Source organism: Bos grunniens, chromosome 16, assembly GCF_055505025.1.
Source record: "Bos grunniens cultivar Pamir isolate PY7600 chromosome 16, Bosgru_T2T1.0, whole genome shotgun sequence".
NCBI classification, from domain to species: domain Eukaryota; kingdom Metazoa; phylum Chordata; class Mammalia; order Artiodactyla; family Bovidae; genus Bos; species Bos grunniens.
This window is the reverse complement of record NC_141180.1, coordinates 36318635-36336351: the sequence shown is the minus strand read 5'-3', so window position 1 is coordinate 36336351 and position 17717 is coordinate 36318635. Positions and strand designations below refer to the sequence as shown.

The 17717-nt window shown below is 41.2% G+C and overlaps 1 protein-coding gene across 10 annotated transcripts in view; it reads left to right on the top strand.

Annotated features, from left to right (window-relative positions):
• The window catches only part of RERE (arginine-glutamic acid dipeptide repeats), a 416635-nt gene that overhangs the window by 105280 nt on the left and 293638 nt on the right, over window positions 1-17717 (top strand). For 2 of the 10 annotated variants that reach the window (XM_086344299.1, XM_086344291.1), the window contains exon 1: window positions 6790-7185. The exons of 7 other annotated variants lie outside the window; for them this stretch is intronic. The gene's annotated coding sequence lies outside the window, so the exon portion shown is untranslated. Of the gene's footprint in view, window positions 1-6789; window positions 7294-17717 lie in introns of those variants that run through there. One more of the 10 variants, XM_086344294.1, reaches the window with a different exon arrangement.

Here is a 17717-nt window from a genome sequence, read left to right as displayed (position 1 = left end):
TGGTTTTTAAGCAGAAAAGTACTGGATCTTTAATGCCACTTGTGATGTTGAATCTGGCAAATGGTACTTATTTAATGTTTTGAAACATTTGCATTTATATTTTTCCTTAAATAACTGTTGGTGATTTAAAAAGAGTTCAGTTTATTGGAGGCAATAGTACAAGAAAAAACACAGCAAAAAAATTTTTTTTAGGAAAAGGGCAAAACAGTGTTTTGGATTTGTAAGCATTGTCTGTTTAATATTTTATTTTATTTCTTTTTGTTTAATATTTTAAATTCTTGATATGGTGATTCCAGCTGGGGATTTTAGTTGTCTTAAGATTACTTCCTATAAACTTGGCTGGATCTCCACACTGATTTTTATCACATATTGTCAGGCCCTATTTCTAAACATCCTGTCAAGGTCCTGAGATTCTGAGCTGTTTCTTCTACAAAACTCTTTGCTTCTTATTCACAAAACTTTTCCAAATGAGAAATCTCTTTTCTTAACTGTATTTTTGCCCTCTCAAAGTATCACTCTGATGGAACATTATAATTTCATCTATACAATCTGAGATCTCTAGTAAGTTTTAAAAATAGAGATGAAAATGTCCTTAAAAATATTTAAAGCAGATGCTGTCTTAGAGGTCTGTCTTCTCTCAAGATATGTTTCACATCCCACATCCATGAGAGTGCCACACACTTGCAGAAACTAAAACCTCCAGATCCGGCCTTTGATCAGCTTCCTGTGTCAGAAGAGTTTGCAGTGAGCGCACACTGGAGCCAGCGCTTCATTTCTGCTCACTGTTCTTAGAAAAGCAGGAGTTGGTGTGCTGCATGCATTTGTTTTTTTCCTCCTTTATTTCTAGGAATATATTTAATTAATAATGTCGATGATTTTGTTCTCTATGAAATAGCACCTTAAATATTTATTAGCAATTTATCACTCAAACATATGCTTGAGTCTGTATTGGGAAGTGTAAAACAAAAGGAAGCTTGTAGTTTAATCTCCAGTCTTAATCTTGTACCTATGCATTTAATTTGGAGTATGTGATGTTCATAGTTTTACCCAAGGTTAGCCTCCCTGATTTGTAGAATCTGATTTATTTCAAGTTATTTTAAAAGAGTATATTAAGTTTCCAACAGTATCCAGGTTGAAATTAATTCAGATGTATTCTGAAATGTAAAAGAGTAGACATTAAGATTCTGGCACTAGCGACATAAGAATTCACTTTCCCCCAGTAATTTGGAATACTTGCCTAACTATTGCATCACACATGTGCATGGCTCTCTGTGTGAGTCCTTTTCTGTATGTGCAGTGATCATCGCCATCCTAGTTGGTCTGTTTTCATGTTCCTGTTCTTCTGTACCCTTACCTACGGAGCAACTGTGTGATTTAGTCCTTAACTGTTGGCTGAATGGAAAGTGATGTGATTAATGAATGGGATAGGTAATTAGGGAGGCTTCCCAGGTGCAGTAGTGGTTAAGGAATCCACCTGCCAGTGCAGGAAACTCAAGAGATGTGGGGTCAGTACTTGGGTTGGGAAGATCTCCTGGAAAGTGAAGTCGCTGAGTCGTGTCCGACTCTTTGTGACCCCATGGACTGTAGCCCACCAGGCTCCTCTGTCCATGGGGTTTTCCAGGCAATAGTACTGGAGTGGATTCCCTTTTCCTTCTCCAGGGGATCTTCCTGACTCAGGGATCGAACCCAGGTCTCCTGCATTGTAGACAGATGCTTTACCATCTGAGCCACCATGGAAGTCTGGAAAAGGAAATGGCAACCCACTCCAGTATTGTTGCTTGGAAAATTCCAAGGACAGAGGAGCCTAGTACTAAAAACTGAGAAGTGTATTATGTTTAATGTGCTAACTCTGATATCGCATACATTTTAGGGTATGTCATGATTTCCTTTAAAAAGAAAGGGCATACTACTAATTCTTATACCAGAGTAATGGGAGTTCCTGAGACTAGTCTGGGGAGGCCAGAACATGTTGGGGAAGAATATTTTTATTTTGTTGAGGATGATCTGAGAGTGTCTGTGGAATGCCTTGTGGTTGAGTCCAGAGGGAATTTGCAAACTGAATCTGTGGCTAAGGAGCAAGCTCAGGGCTAGAAAAATGAAGTCTTGTCATAGAGGTATCTTGAGAGTAAATCTTCTCACCCATGAGAGATACCAGGGTGTGATAAAAAGAGACTGGACACTGACTGCCTGTATTTGGGAGCAGTCATGGCAAGAAACAAAGAGCAATCAGGTCTTAGGAGATCCAGGAGAGTGTGTAGTGCAAAGCTCAGGGAAACCACCAGGTCACACACGTGGGAATGGGCCCTGCTCTTGGGAAGAGTGCTGTAAATTGGTCTACTTTTTTTTGGAGAGCAGTTTGGCCCAATCTTTTTGACTGAAAAGTGCACATTCATTAAACTAGAGATTTTAGTATAAAAAGGCTATACTAAAGTGACAGCACAAAGTGTGTTGTAGTAATTAAGGACTTGTTAATTATGGTACTCCCCACACAAGAGAATTTTGTGTTAATGGTCTGCTGCAATCTGAGGAAAGCAAGATGTCATATAGGAAGAAAAGAATTTTATTATTGTGAAATAAAAATCAATGGAGTGAGCCCCTAGACAAATGAATATATATGTTCTTAAATATTTGTGGAAGTTTGTGTGCAAATGTTCTAGAAGAGAGTCCGGAGAGAGAGACTTCAGCTTGTTGAATAGGATTGCTTGGGTTTTCTGTAGGAACATATAATAATCAATACATCCAAAAGGGCTTCAAAAAGAACTATATATTGGTATTTTTCTTTTGAAAACTTTTTGGAAAAGTTTTTTGAAAAGTTTTGTTGTGTGGCGCTATTTTGGAATTGGAAGAGGGAAAGAAGTAGACGTTTGCTTAACATCGTATATCCATAGTCTCCATAGTCATGCAAAACAAAACGTCCGCTTCCTAGGAGAGTATGCAAACATTGCTAACAATACCAAGACAGCCCTTGACTTGGTCCTTGTTTGCTTGATTGATTTTGGTAATCTTTTGACGCTTTGACTCTTAGCTGAGCCAAATTACTTGATCTGAATGATTTTATAAAAGAATGCTCTAAGAATGGATGTTGATTGGGTCCACTTGAGACAGACCTCACTAATTCTTGCTAGATGAATGTTATTTTTAAACTTTCATGTAAAAATGTCATCTCCTTCCCCTTTAGTGGTTTTAAGGAGTGGTCCAAAGCTGCTGTCTTTCGACCATGTGGCCACAAGTCTTCTGTCTATGACAGAAGCTGGGTGGCAGAGAGAGGAAGACATGGTAGTTGTTCAAGGTTAAGGTTCTGGAATAACCTGAGCCCTGTTCAACTATTACCTGCTAAGGTTATACTTGACATTTCCCCTGCGTACTGCTCCCAGTCGTAGCTTTAATGTTAGTTTAACTAGACTTTGTATTTAATTATAAATGTTAGGGTAAAGTCAGATGTCAGCTCACTTTGCTGCATGCTGAGGCCTGTAGAATACTGAGTGCTTTTCTTCTAACCACATCTGTTGTCTCCTCTCATTATCTGTTAATAGTACTCAACTTGACAGGGTTGTTTTGATAAATGAAGAGTATTCTAAAACCCGGAGCTGGAATTTACATGGAATGGAACTTAGACCAAAAGGAAGACTTGTGAGATAGACAAGGCTGGGGTGAACTCCTCTGGGAACCAAGCAGTGCCTTGTGAAATGCTGAAAATGACAATGAAGCTTAATTTGGGGTGACGATGGGGAATACCCGATATTTTTTCATTCATCTCACACTTTGGCTTTTTCTTGTACTGGTGTGCAGGACATCTAAGAAACTGTTGTAAGAACTTCCCTTTCTTATCTACAGATCCCTTAATTTACAAGCTCACATTAATGATGTTTAAAATGAATTCTTCACTTTGAGGAGTTGGGGAGGGCAGTTTTGGAATGTCTGTCACCAATGACTAGGAGTCCTCAGGGCAAAAATTTTTTTACAAAAGCTCCCATATCAGGGAAGTAGAGTTGTTTTAGAGAGGAGATAACTGAAAATAAAGAAAAAGCTAGGTGTAAACTGAGGGGTCAGGATCATACCCCTTCCCCCACTTAGACCAGAATTTGGTGGTACTTTTGCATTCAGAGAAACTTAAAGACAAACTAGTGTATAATGTACTTTCCAAGTGTTATATTCTGTTTATGTTGCTCTCTGTGTGCGTACAGGATTTGGTAGTCTATCCAGCTTACCCCTGTGGTTTGCCCCTTGCTTAAATGCCACATAAGTAGAAAGAACTTGTCTTGAATATATTAATAATGACATCTGTACTTCACTGACTCAAGCTAAAAAGTAAGGCTTGCAGATAGGTTTGGGTCTTAGTGTTTTTGTGAGTTACCCTAGGCACAGTGATTTACATCTCTATAAACTGGGGATAAAAATCTTTATTATAATTTTAATTTTTTGATTTGCATAACTGTGCAGAGAATATGCAAAATGAATAGAACAGGGTTGTTGCCCTCAATTCAGTTACTCATTTCAAAGATGTGTGTGCTTGATGCCAGGTATTTGATGATGAGCAAACATACAGAACTTTCTCTGATGGAACATTAATCAGAAAGTCACACCAATGAGTTACAAACTGAGATAAATGCTCTCAAGGAATGAACTCAGTTCCCTGAGAACTTATTATAACAAGGGAACTTGACCTAGAATGGGGCCTCAGAGGAAGCATCTCTGACATTTGACATTTGATACTTGACCTGAACTCTGAAGGAGTAGGCTTTTTAAACTGTGTGTGTGTGGGGGGGGGAGGGGGTTGGGCTTGGGGGATTGGGGATGGCAGGGGATATTTCTTTTCTCATGGGAAAAGGTAGTGATGACTTTAGTAGAAATCCTAACACCTTGGGGAAATTGAAAGACTGGTGTAATTAGAAAGTGGGGGGCTGGGTGTGGATGGATTAGCAGGGGGTGCAAGCCTGGGACAGAAGAACAGAAGTGCTGTCATAAAATGCTGTCAAAACATTTAGAATTTTCATGAGACTAGGAACAGTATGAATTTAGAGCAGCTTGGTTGTTCTCACTAGCCCTTTCCAACTTGGGATAAACCAGCACTTTTTATTGTGCTGCAGACCAGAAACAAAACAAAGAAAACACCTCTCTCTTCTGGTCCTACCTTCTATCTAGACAGAGCTGGTGGGAAAATGGAAGTGTGTCCCAGTACAGGAGTGGCTTTTGTCCCTAGGCTTTAGGATTGATTTCATTTCTGACATGGATGGAGTGATCTCAGAGCCGCTTGGTTATGAGGTGGAAGCTGCAGGTCCCCTCAGGTGATCTTAGCGAGGATGGTGTTAAGGGGAGCTGATATGTCCTTGTGTGAGGACCATCTCTGATTTGTCCTCATCACAACAGCATTTCAGGTGGCAAAGGCATTATGCCTCCTTAGCTCTTGCTCTCAGGACATGTGCTCTGTTAGTAGTTTTAGAGAGTTCTGTCTCCTGTAGAACAACCTGAATTTTCTTTAAAAGAAATCAGAATGATGTTTAATAGCAAATGTGCAAGTCAGTTTGGTTATCTGTGCCATTGAGGGCAGGATCTAGGCTCATCTCTATGCTTCTCCTCCACCGCTAACGCTACCCCCTTGTTGAGAAGCTCTGGGCAAATCACTTAATCTAATGTGTGCCACTTGGAAAGGATACCTAGTAATTCAGCAACTGGACCTTGGAAGATCCAATAACATGGATAAAGCTGTTTGAGAGTTACAAGAAACTTGCTGGAAGGTGAAAGGTGTAATATTAAAGACATCAAAAGTGATCAGTTAAATTTTGAGCTTGTAGCTTTCAGATTTGAGTTGACACTAAGTGAATTTAATAATTTGAATTTATATTCCATAGGTATGTATTTTAAAAAATTTTGCTGTAGAGTATCTTATTCAGTAGGACAAAATGATTGTGGCTGTTATCACTAGGGAATACATGTTTTGAACATAGTTTAAACTTGGGTAAATTTGAGCAAGTTGATAGATATTTACCAGATTGCAGGTGAAAAAGAAACCATTTGAAATTTACTTTTGGTAGTTCTATTTAGATGCCCATAACAATGAAATTAATAAGGGGTCTGGAATCTGGTAGTTGGTGGATTGTATGTTTATTTAAGGCCACATGGCAAGGAATGTGTATTTATTTTGCTTCTTTATTAGATGGATTTCAATCAAGTCCTATTTAAACTCTGCCTTGTCTAGCAGATGGATCTTTATTTTCTTGGGGAAAGAAGATTGGAGAGAAGACTTTTAAACAAATAACTTACAGAGAATTCTTAACCTGTAAGAAAAATTGGGGTCAGAAATGTTTGACATCAAAGGATGATTCTTGCTCTCGTGTTTCTTTGAAACAAATGTTCACCGTGTCTGTGATTGTTGGTTATTTCATCTGCATTTGTTAGACGTCAGAGGTGGTTGGCATTAATATTCTTGGCAGAAGCAGAGGCAGCTCTAGGATGTGTGAACTGCTGATCACTCACGGGGATGCGCTGCCTCTTTAATATCTTGCTTGCAGATGCATTTTCTAGCTGACCACGCTATTAAGAGCTGCCATCAATCACACAGTCTCCCGGTTTCGGCTGTTGGGAGGGGAGGGAGGTCTGGAGGGAGGGGAGGCTGGCCGAGTTGGTCCGGAGATACAATTGCCGCCGCTTTGTGTGTGCGCGCGCCCGCGGTGGCGGTGGGCAGGGGCTCGCGCCGAGCGGGCCGGGCTCCAGCCCGGGTTTTGCCGGCCACCGGCGCCGCCGCCGCGGGAGGCTGCTCTTTCTCTCCCAGCGTCTGGGTCACAGGCATGTGGCAGTGTCGGCCAGGCCGCCGGGGCTGAAGAAGCGTGAGCCGCGGCGGCCGCTTCCTCCAGCCGCGGGCGGGGCCCGGCGCGGCTACCGCCTCCGGAGCCGCCGCGCCGCGGGGACCTGAGCCCGCGCCCGGCTGCCCTGCGGCCGCCCTGGCCTCCTTTTGTTTAGCAAGTGCATTTCACGCCCTGAGCCCCCGTCTGTCCCGCCGGTGCCCGCCGGCCTGAGTTTGCGAGGGAGCTCTGCACCGGAGGACGAGGAGGAGGAGAGGAGAGGAGGCCCGAGAGCTCAGCTCCGGCTGCGATCCGCCGCAGGGAAGTGGCCGGCCCCTCTGGCTGCGAGGGGAACGCGGGTCTTGGGCCAGGAAGTTGGACAGCTGCGGGCGCAGGGGCTCTCGAGGTGGGTGGACGCTACTCTGTGGATTACCCCAGTGTGTGATGACCCCAGAAAGGGGAACAGCTCGGGTATTACCGGGAATGGCGGTGGCTTTCCAGGAATCAGGAATAGGTATGGTTGTGTCCCATGGCAGTTCTGTTGGGCTCACTAGTTTGTTTTGTTTTTTTAAATTGTCAAAACTCTAGAAATCTCAATTAAATAAACCAATTAAGAAACTTGTTTAGGGCAGAGAAATACTTCTATTTTTTTTAAAAGAGTGTGTGTGTGTGTGTGTATGTGTTCTTTAAAAGGAAAACTGAATATGAACAGTGTGTAATCCAAAAGCCGCTGTTTGATTAGGAACTTTACTGCTGACAGTGGAGCAAATTTAGGTTTAAAAATAAAGTGAATTGGATGGACTTGGTTCTAAAGTAATTTAGGACTGCTTAGGTGACAAAAATAGTTTGTTTCCTGGATCCAAAATACCCTTATTTTACCAGGTTAGCTAAAATAAAATGCAAGGATGTTTTTGAAGAAGATTGGTCTAAGTTTAAACTTATTTTTTTTTCCTCCCCGGGTTTGAGATGATGACTTCCCGACCCCTCCCCTGTTTGCTCAGATCTTGCTCTGTGGTTGAAGCTGGGGAGAGACCTGCTTGACCACTTTTTGTTTGCTGAGAAAGAAACTTGCAGTTGATCCCTTGGGTGTACTCTCTCTCGGCCTTTCACCTTTCTGGCCCACAGGTGCCTATGCTGTCTTTGGGGTGTTGTTTGGCTGAAGGCCTCCTCTCAATCATATGGCAATTAAAAAAAAAATGGTATGTGAATGAGCACCGAGGCCAGTAGATTAGTTTTCCCCTTTGATATGTGTGTCTGTGCTTTAAGTTTGAGCCACCGAGTGCATGTTGAGAACAGAGTTGACAGAGTCCTTAAAATTGTGTGCCCACAATTCTGGCCTTTTCTTACTTTCTTTTTCTTTTTCCTTCCTAGGAGCTCCAAATTTAAAGTAGACATGATTTGAAACCATACAGACTGGAATAATATCCCATGTAAGCCCGTTGATCTGTGGGCAATTATTTCCAGATGCACAACCAAAACTCTCCATTTTTACGTGCGTGTTAGGTTTGGGCTCTGAGAGGCAATTGCCTTTCTGAACATGTGCATTGCCTGGTTAAATAACACAAGGCGGACATTTTAGAGGCTTACCAGCAACTTCGCAGTAGTATGGGAGCTGCAGTTAGAAGCCTTGTGTTTGTTTTTTTCCAACTCTGTAATTTAGTAGTGTTTAAACTATTTTATAAAGATCTCTGGGACCAGTGAAAGGTGGTTTTCAGTCCAGAGCACTTGAGTGCTCATTGTATTCTGGCAGGCCCTGGTGCTTGGCAGGCTGTGCTTGAAATGTTATTTGATCTGGTTTCATGAGAGAATGGACTACGATTACATTTCTGCCTTCCCTGTGGCTGTTGAAAGCGATGCATCAACGAGTCCTGTTCAGTAACATATTTAAAGACTTAACCTACATCCATTCACTCTTAGAAGGTTTCCAGCCAAAGGTCGTTTAGGTTTTTGTCTTGTTTTGTGGTTTTTGCATTTATGAATTGAGGCGAGAGCTGACGTAATGTAGCCGTACCACTTCCTTTGTGTGTGTGTGGGTTTTTATAGCCTATAGGATATGTTCCAGTCTGCGTGGTTGTGATGATTCCTGAATGCTAGAATGTGTATGTATTTTTACATGCAAGTGCCCTGAGCCATGTGCCAATTTATTTTTTAGCTTGTAGGTCTGCTGAGGGGGAGTGCCATGGTGAACCCCGGCCAACTTATCTGGAAGGTCCAGTGAATGGCCTGTGTGTTATGCAGACTAGCTCTTCATTTTAATTAGTGCAACTGTGTACAGCTGTTGGGTCAGACTGCATTGGTTGCTCCTGCAGGGTAGTTTTATCTTACACTGGAGGTTTTATGGATTTGTCTGGCTGTGTTTCTTAATCCCTCTCCCACCGCCACTGTGCTTGCTTTTAAGCAAATGATAGAACAAGACAAGCTTTTGTTTACTCTTGTAATAGTTTACTTGTGAGAGATTTATTTTTGGTTTTGAGGAAATTGGTAAACCATGTAATTTAGCAGTAGGTATTATGTTTACTATGCTTTTCCAAGGTCAAAGGGTTTTGCTTGCTATTGTGTTAGTCTGAGTAGCCAATGGAACCATCCATTTTATAATGACATAGGAAGCCTGCTTTTTTTTAAACTGGGTCTTTGTTTGCTATTCTAGGATTAGTTTGTAAAACTCAGAATAAATGTTAGTTCAGTGGAGATAACATGGCTACAGTGTTTCTCCTGTCTCTATCTTGTTACACTTACCAAGGGGACTAAGAGAACTTTTGATGCACAGCAGTTCGGCCAGGGACTAGATGATTAACACAAAGATTCAGAAATGTCTCTGTTCAGGGCTGTGTGTGGCTACCTGTGTTATTTTTAAATGTGCTTTTGGCTAAGTTACTGGAAAGTATTTACTGTAAGATTGAGTAGCTTTGCATCTCTGGCTTTTCAGGCTGTAAAATAGACTGTGATCTGAATGACATTTTCTTAATGGTTTGGTCTCTTTACTGTCTGCCTTTGTCTTGAAGAAATGCTGACCACCATGGTTTCTAAGAGTGTCTACCATATTTTTAAAATAAGGAGAAAAAGTCAAAAAGCAAAATTGACAAATCTGTTGATATATAAAGCTAATCTGATGCCTTTTCAGTGGCCCATTTTACTGATGGAAGAACATAGGGGATGTGTTGTTGGAGGGATTTGTGGGGATAGTATTGGGGACTGGGGTGTAGTTAACGGAGAAAGGAAGCTGGTTCAGGTTGAGATATTTTTTTAACTCATTGTAGAAATGTGTCCTTCTTAAAATAACCTGAAATGAGGAAAAAGAGTGCAACATCTTCTAGAAAACGTAATAATTTCAATGTAACATCATAAAATGTTTTCCTTAATTAAAAGAAATCAAGACATTTAGATTGGCACCAAAGAGTTCTGAATCAAAGGAAAAATAGAAGTATAGTAAGTATCCTAAATCCAGACAGGTTATTTCAGAAGTTTATTTGTATGTATTTGACCGTATTTTTAAATTCCAAATTTTGATGGTGATTAGCAGGACTGAAGTGACTTAGCAGCAGCAGCAGCAGCATCACCAGAATCTTTTTAATTCTCAATATAGTTGATATACTTACATATTTGTAATGAAAGGTAGACAAGTAGTAGTTAAATATAATTAGTAGAAAAAATCAGCATATTCAGATTTTAATGCTGTCACTTGGAAGCGCCACTGGTATAATTAATCAATTTATTCATTATGAGTTGGTGGTAAATAGCTCAACTGTGTTCTAATCTCAGTTCAACCACTCTTTCACTGTGAGACCTAGGATACGTTATCTTTTAGCCTCTTTGTGGGAAAAATGATGTCTACCTCAGAGGGTGTGCAAAATGCTTACGAAGTGCCTACACATGACGACAGCTGGTGCTTAATATAGAGAACACTGTCTATGCTCTAGGTACTGCTTTGGTGGCTAAAGATACAAACTAGATGAAGCCCCTGTTTTCAGCAGCACTTACATTCCAGTAAGGGAAGACCAAACAAAAAGAGGGTGATGATTCACAAAACTTCCAAAGATAACTTCAGGTCATGCCAGTGAGTTTTAGTTTAATATGTTTATTCTTTAAGCCATTGTTTTCTTTTTCCTTGATCAAATTGTTTCTCATACTATTTGATGATATAGCCATTGTTAACAAGTTTTGGTTCATAGGTGGAACAGAGAAGGAGGAAGAAACTTTTTCTGGGAAAGGGAAAAAAAAAAGGAACAAAAAAGAAACAGTGATTTGTCAGTTTAAGCATCCAGTGTAGAAGGGAAATGTTAAATCATGGTCCATCCATATGAAGAAATATTATGCAACCACTAAAAAAATTATCATGATATAAAAATTTAATGTAAAGCTCAGTGGGAAAAAACCATAGATGCCAAACTGTTCTGCAGTGTGATTCCAGTTATGTGCACATCCACATTTACTCACAGAGGCTAATAAAAAAAATTAGAAATGAATACACCAAACGTTAATAGTGCTCATCCCTGGATGATGGGATTAGGGGTGACTTCATTTCCTTAATATTCTGACTTTGAATGAATTGTTTAATTCTTGCAGGTCTAAATGCCTCTGAGGTACGAGGAAGGATTCCTAAGGCTTAGAGGAGTTGAGCAGTTTGACCAAGGCCTGCAGCTGGTCAGTGGGGAGGTCAGGATTGCAAGCCAGAGACTGAACCTTGTTCTTTCCTTGACCCCGTTTCATCCTATTAGAGGTGACCTCTGTGAAAGGGCTTCCCCTGACATTTCTGCTCACACCCGTGGCCCAACCAACATTGAGAGTTGTTTATGCTACCAGAGGGCCCTCACTGAATCTCACACAGGAGGAACCAGTGCTGAGGTGATGCTGTGCATGAAGTTATTAGAAAGGGAAAGCTGATGTTATGGCAAGAGGAGGAAACGGAAGAACGATTTGAGTGAAAGAGGTCTGAAAGGTAAAGCAATACAAAGGGGATAAAGGGAGGAGGATGGTGCTTCAAAGTGTGTAGGGGGTGACAGTAGAATCACATGTTCTAGGTTTTGGACTAGAGAATGAAAACTGAGAAAACACTATTGAAAAAAAGTACCAACCAATTACATAATCAGGAGTCAGTGGTACTCCTAAGGAGTTTTTGAGCAGAGCAGCCCGGGAGGTGGAGGATGGCCTGCAATGGTGGAAGCTTGTTTGCAGTGGGTAAGGAAATGTTGAGAAGTTTGGTAGCCAGGGAAGGAATCATGGAAGGTGGCTGAAAGAGGTTACAGGTTAATGGCATTAACTGGCTGCTGCATTAAAGAGGTTAATGGCAGTTGTGTCTGTAGGTAAGATTTTATGGTGATTCACATGACACTTCTGTTCAGGTTTTCGCGATAAAATGAGGTTAATGGATGTGAATTGCTTTAGAAATAAGAAAATACTTTGATTTTAGAGGTTTAGCCAGATGTTACTTGTGAAGAGTTTAAAGAATATGGTAGGTAAGTCTGGGGGGACCCTGTATAAAGCTAAAATATTTTTGCCAGTATAGATCAGAAATAATCTCTTGGTTCTAAAGACAAACAATTAGATCTGTTTGTCATGTCTTGTTTCCACAAAGCGAATCAACTTTTGCAGTTGCGGTTGAAAAAAAAGGGTCAGTTTGTATATGACTGTTTCACTGCAGAGGAACAAAATAGAGTTGAATATATTGTGCATTTAAAAATTGCTTAAGTCAAACGCCTCCAGATGGTGTGTGCTGCTGTGTTCACAGCTGTATTTACCTCAAGCTCACCAGATTATCTTCTAATAATTTAAGAAGAGCTGGTTAGAAACAGTGATATTGTCAAGTCTCTACTGGTTTTGAACCTCAGCAGCAGTAGAAACTTGACCTCTGTGCCTTTAGTAAAATGCCACGTGAAATCACTTCCTTCCTTCCTTTTGCGTTGTTTTCACGATTTCTTCTTGGGCCGATTTATGCTTTGCACAGATACCCTTGTACTTACATATAGCTGCCAACCACCAGGTTCTTTTCATGTGGTCTCAGGGGTGAGATTGGAGAATGGCTTGATTAGCTTTAAAAGATGTTTTTGTTATCTTACTAATAACCTTTTTAATATATTAAATATATACAGTTGAAACTTTTACACATACAGTATGGTGAGCATTCTGTATTTTTTTTGATGTTACCAACCATCACAAAAAAAGACAAAAACTCTGTAATACTCGCATCTACTTCCCAATATAAATGCGTTTTTCTTTTACAAGGATTTAATAAAAGTTATTTTGGAAGAACTCAGATTACTAAGTCTTAATTTTTTTGGCCACACTTCCTACTGTTTGTATGCTTAGTGGAAGAAACAGTTTTCATAAATTAGATGTAAAATGTAGGCAAATAGTTTGAAACATTATCTAGGAATTTTAAATATGTGAGCAGGGATGGTAAGACAGACAAGCACATTTTTTATTAATTGGCCAAAATTATGTAGAAAAACATACCAAGATCAAACCATTTAAACAGTTGTTTTCTCCTTTTGGTTCTAGGTATTACCTGTTACTGTTGTCTTTTTTTGTGTGTGTGGATATCTTCTTATAAGGGCTTCTCTGGTGGCTCAGACAGTAAAGCGTCTGTCTACAATACTGGAGACCCGGGTTCCATCCCTGGGTTGGGAAGATCCCTGGAGAAGGAAATGGCAGTCCACTCCAGTACTATTGCCTAGAAAATCCCATGGACAGAGGAGCCTGGCCAGCTACAGTCCATGGGGTCACAAAAAGTCGGACACGACTGAGCAACTTCACTTCCCACTTCCCTATCATCTTATAATGAGAAAAATTATGTAGAATACTTTTAACCTAAGTGTATACTCTTTGACTGGGCTTCCTAGGTCGCCCAGTGGTAGAGAATCAGCCTCCCAATGCAGGAAACATGGGTTTGATCCCTAGGTCAGGCAAATCCTCTGGGGAAGGAAATGGCAACCCACTCCAGTATGCTTGTCTGGGAAGTCCTATAGACAGAGGAGCCTGGTGAGGTACGGTCCATGGGGTCACAAACAGTCAGACATGGCTTAGTAACTCAATAACAACATATTCTTTTGACTACCTACCTGGGCAGTATCTCTTTCATGGGCTGTGCTCTTTCCACAGAGCATAATTCTCACATTGAATAGGTAAATAGATAAGGGTAAGTGTTCAGCAATGGAATGTTCACCTTTTTAAAAAACACATTAAATGTGCAGTGAAGGAAGTAGAGCAGTTAGTGTTCACTCTGTGGGGGGAGGGGCAGGAGCAGGGTAAGTTTTGATCTTTGAATGGAAAGGAAGAATAGAAAGTGCTAGAAGAAAGTAACGTCTAAAGCAGTCTCACCTTTTTTGGGGGAAGCTTTCTTCAGTTTTGTGAACAGGCTTAAATTTATTGCATGAACATTTATTATTGGATAAGTAAATATTTTATTTATGTGATATATAAAACACTAAAAATTAAACCACTGTTTAATAAATTAATTAAATCAATAGAATTTATTACAGGGAGCAGTTTAATTTTATAGCAAACTGGAGTGGAAAGTAGAGTCCCCACTTGTACAGTCTCTTTCCACCCTGTTGTCCCTCTTATTAACATCTTGTGTTACTGTGGTACGTAGAGTTGATGACGCAATATTGATACCTTACTGTTAACCAGAAAAGCAAAAGGCAAAGGAGAACGGAAAAGATATATCCAAATGAATACAGAGTTCCAAAGAATAGTAAGGAGAGATAAGAAAACTTTCTTAAGTGAACAATGCAAAGAAATAGAGGAAAACAATAGAATGGGAAAGACTAGAGATCTCTTCAAGAAAATTAGAGATACCAAGGGAACATTTCATGCAAAGATGGGCACAATAAAGGACAAAAACTGTAAGGACCTAACAGAAGCAGAAGAGATTAAGAAGTGGTGGCAAGAATACACAGAACTGTACAAAACAAGGTCTTAATGACCAGATAACCACGGTGGTGTGGTCACTCACCTAGGGTCAGACATCCTGGAGTGTGAAGTCAAGTGGGCCTTAGGAAGTATCATTATGAACAAAGCTAGTGGAGGTGATGGAATTCCAGCTAAGCTATTTCAAATCCTAAAAAATGATGCTGTGAAAGTGCTGCACTCAATATGCCAAGAATTTGGAAAGCTCAGCAGTGGCCACAGGACTGAAAAAGGTCAGGTGTTCATTCCAATCCCAAAGAAAGGCAATGCCAAAGAATGTTCAAACTACCGCACCATTTCTCATTTCACATGCTAGCAAGGTAATACTCAGAATCCTTCAAGCTGGCCTTCAACAGTACATGAACCAAGAACTTTCACATGTACAAGGTAGATTTAGAAAAGGCAGAGGAACCAGAGATCAAACTGCCAACATCTAGTGGATCATAGAAAAACCAAGAGGATTCCAGAAAAACATCTACTTGTGCTTCATTGACTACACTAAAGCCTTTGACTGTGTGGATCACAACAAAACGTGGAACCTCTTGGTTACCTGTGTTCCTCATTTGGCAAAAGATTTCATTTTACGGAGAGAAAGAGATACTTAGACTTTTTAAAAATAAACTCATTCTGGCCTAAGGTCCATATTTGCTTTTGGTGGTGGTTCAGTCGTTAGTGGTGTCCAGCTCTTTGCGGGGCCATGCGGCACACCGTGTTCCTCTGTCCTCCACTGTCTCCTGGCGTTTTCTTACACCGTGCTCCTCTGTCCTCCACTGTCTCCTGGCGTTTTCTTAAGTTCACATCTATTGAGCCTTATTTGCTAGATACTTATAAAAGTAAAGATTTACATTAGTTATTGCATGACCATTTATCGAGTGATCAGAGTACTCAGAGATGAGGACTGTTTGATCTTGCCTTTGTATAGTCAGTGGGGTCGCACAGAGACGGACCAAACTGAGCGACTTTCACATAGATTTTGACTTTTGGAGGTTATAAATTGCAGCAGTGAATATTGAAGGGTTTTACTATTAGGTAAATACTGCACACTTCTGAAACAAGGTTAGAATTACTTCCCAGGTATGGTTTATTTAGAATATTTTTGCCTTTGCATCTGTCCAGTAGTTACTTACTGGAGACGAACATCAGCCTAACTGTGCCCTGCGTCTCCCCACAGCCTTGGTGTTGAAGATGATTTGAATAGGTTCTCCTGGGGGTTACACGGATCATTCATTCCTTTGTCAAGGGTTCTTAACTTGGAGACTCCGTTGAGTATTGGTGTAAGCTGTGCTTTTTCCTGCAGAGCAGAGCTGTGAACATTTGCCTGCATGTCCACAGTACACAGTTGCAGGTCATTTATGGAGCTCCTGCAGCCTGTCCATAGATGGGAGCTCATTTAGGAACTCCTCTTCTAGGGAGCCTTAAGTCTCTGTTTAAATTACCAAGAATCCTGTGTATTTTTTATTTGGGGTAGATTTGCTTTACTTGAATAGAGTGATGTGAGTTCCTTGACCTGTCTGGAGCCTGTGGAATTGCTGTTTGTGTGTCCTGAATGGTTTATCCAGGGCTTCCTGAGGGTGCTCGTGGCCATGGCAGACTGCTGTCTCTATGAGGACACAGAGGAGAGCCTTTTCTCAGCGCTCAGTTCCAGAAGGAACTGACCTCCTCCTGAGCCTGTGGTTTGTTTCTGACTTCCGGATTTAGAATCCTGTGACGAATCAAGTTTCTTCTGAGGTATCTGCTTATAAAATGTTGTCTACATCTAACAAAAGGCATAAATGAACCGAACATCTTTTTCATGGTTTCATTTTCTCAGTCCCCCCTCTCCCCCTTCGATTTTCCTTTGTCCCTAAAAAGAGACAAACAATACAGTAGTGTACGGTTAGCATCCAGGCTCTGCACCCCACGTAATCCCTGAGACCTGCAGTGTGGCCTGAGGGAGCCGGTGTCAGCCCTGTGTGCTCAGAGTCCCCTTCTAATAAGTGTTCCTACTTTGTGTGGCTGCCATGAAGGTGATACCAGAGTACGTAGAGCAGTAACTGGTCCAGGTAAATGCTGACTACATTTTAGCTACTTAGTTATGCATCTAGTTCCCTCATCTATTTAAAATTTTATATTGTATAAATATCAGTAAACTGCCTTAAGTAAGCCCTTTTGAAAGTAAGCCATGTTTTACACTCCCCTGAAGATTTGTATTTGTATAAATAGACATTTTATGTATTTTTATATAAAATTTATACAAAGGTTTAATTTCTGCCTGAAGACAGTCATTAAGCATGTAATGGAGGAGAGTGAATTAGCGACTGAACAACAGAGGAGAGTGCTAGGGGCTGAATTGTGTTCTCTCCAATTTCCGATGGGCTTCCTAGGTGGCACTAGTGGCAAAGAGTCTGCCTGCCAATGCGGGGAGCCGTGAGATGCCGATTTGATCCCTGGGTCAGGAAAATTCCCTGAAGGAGGAAATGGCACTCCACTCCAGTGTTCTTGCTGGGAGAATCCCACGGACAGAGGAGCCTGGCAGACTACAGTCTGCGGGGTTGCAAAGAGTCGAACACAACTGAGCGTTTGAGTACACACACCCAAATTTCATATGCTTATCCTAACCCACAATATTTTGGTATTTGAAAGTGAAGCTTTGGGAGGTAATCAGGTTTAGATGGGAGAAGGCGATGGCACCCCACTCCAGTACTCTTGCCTGGAAACTCCCATGGACGGAGGAGCCTGGTGGGCTGCTGTCTATGGGGTCGCACAGAGTCGGACACGACTGAGCGACCTCACTTTCACTTTTCACTTTCATGCATTGGAGAAGGAAATGGCAACCCGCTCCAGTGTTCTTGCCTGGAGAATCCCAGGGACGGGGGAGCATCGTGGGCTGCCGTCTGTGGGGTCGTACAGAGTTGGACACGACTGAAGCGACAGCAGCAGCAGCAGGTTTAGATGAGGTCATGTGGGTGGGGCCTTATGATGGGAATAGTGTCCATGTCTGAAGAGAAAGAGTGCGACGTCTCGCCCTGTCATGTGAGGGCACAATGAGAAGGT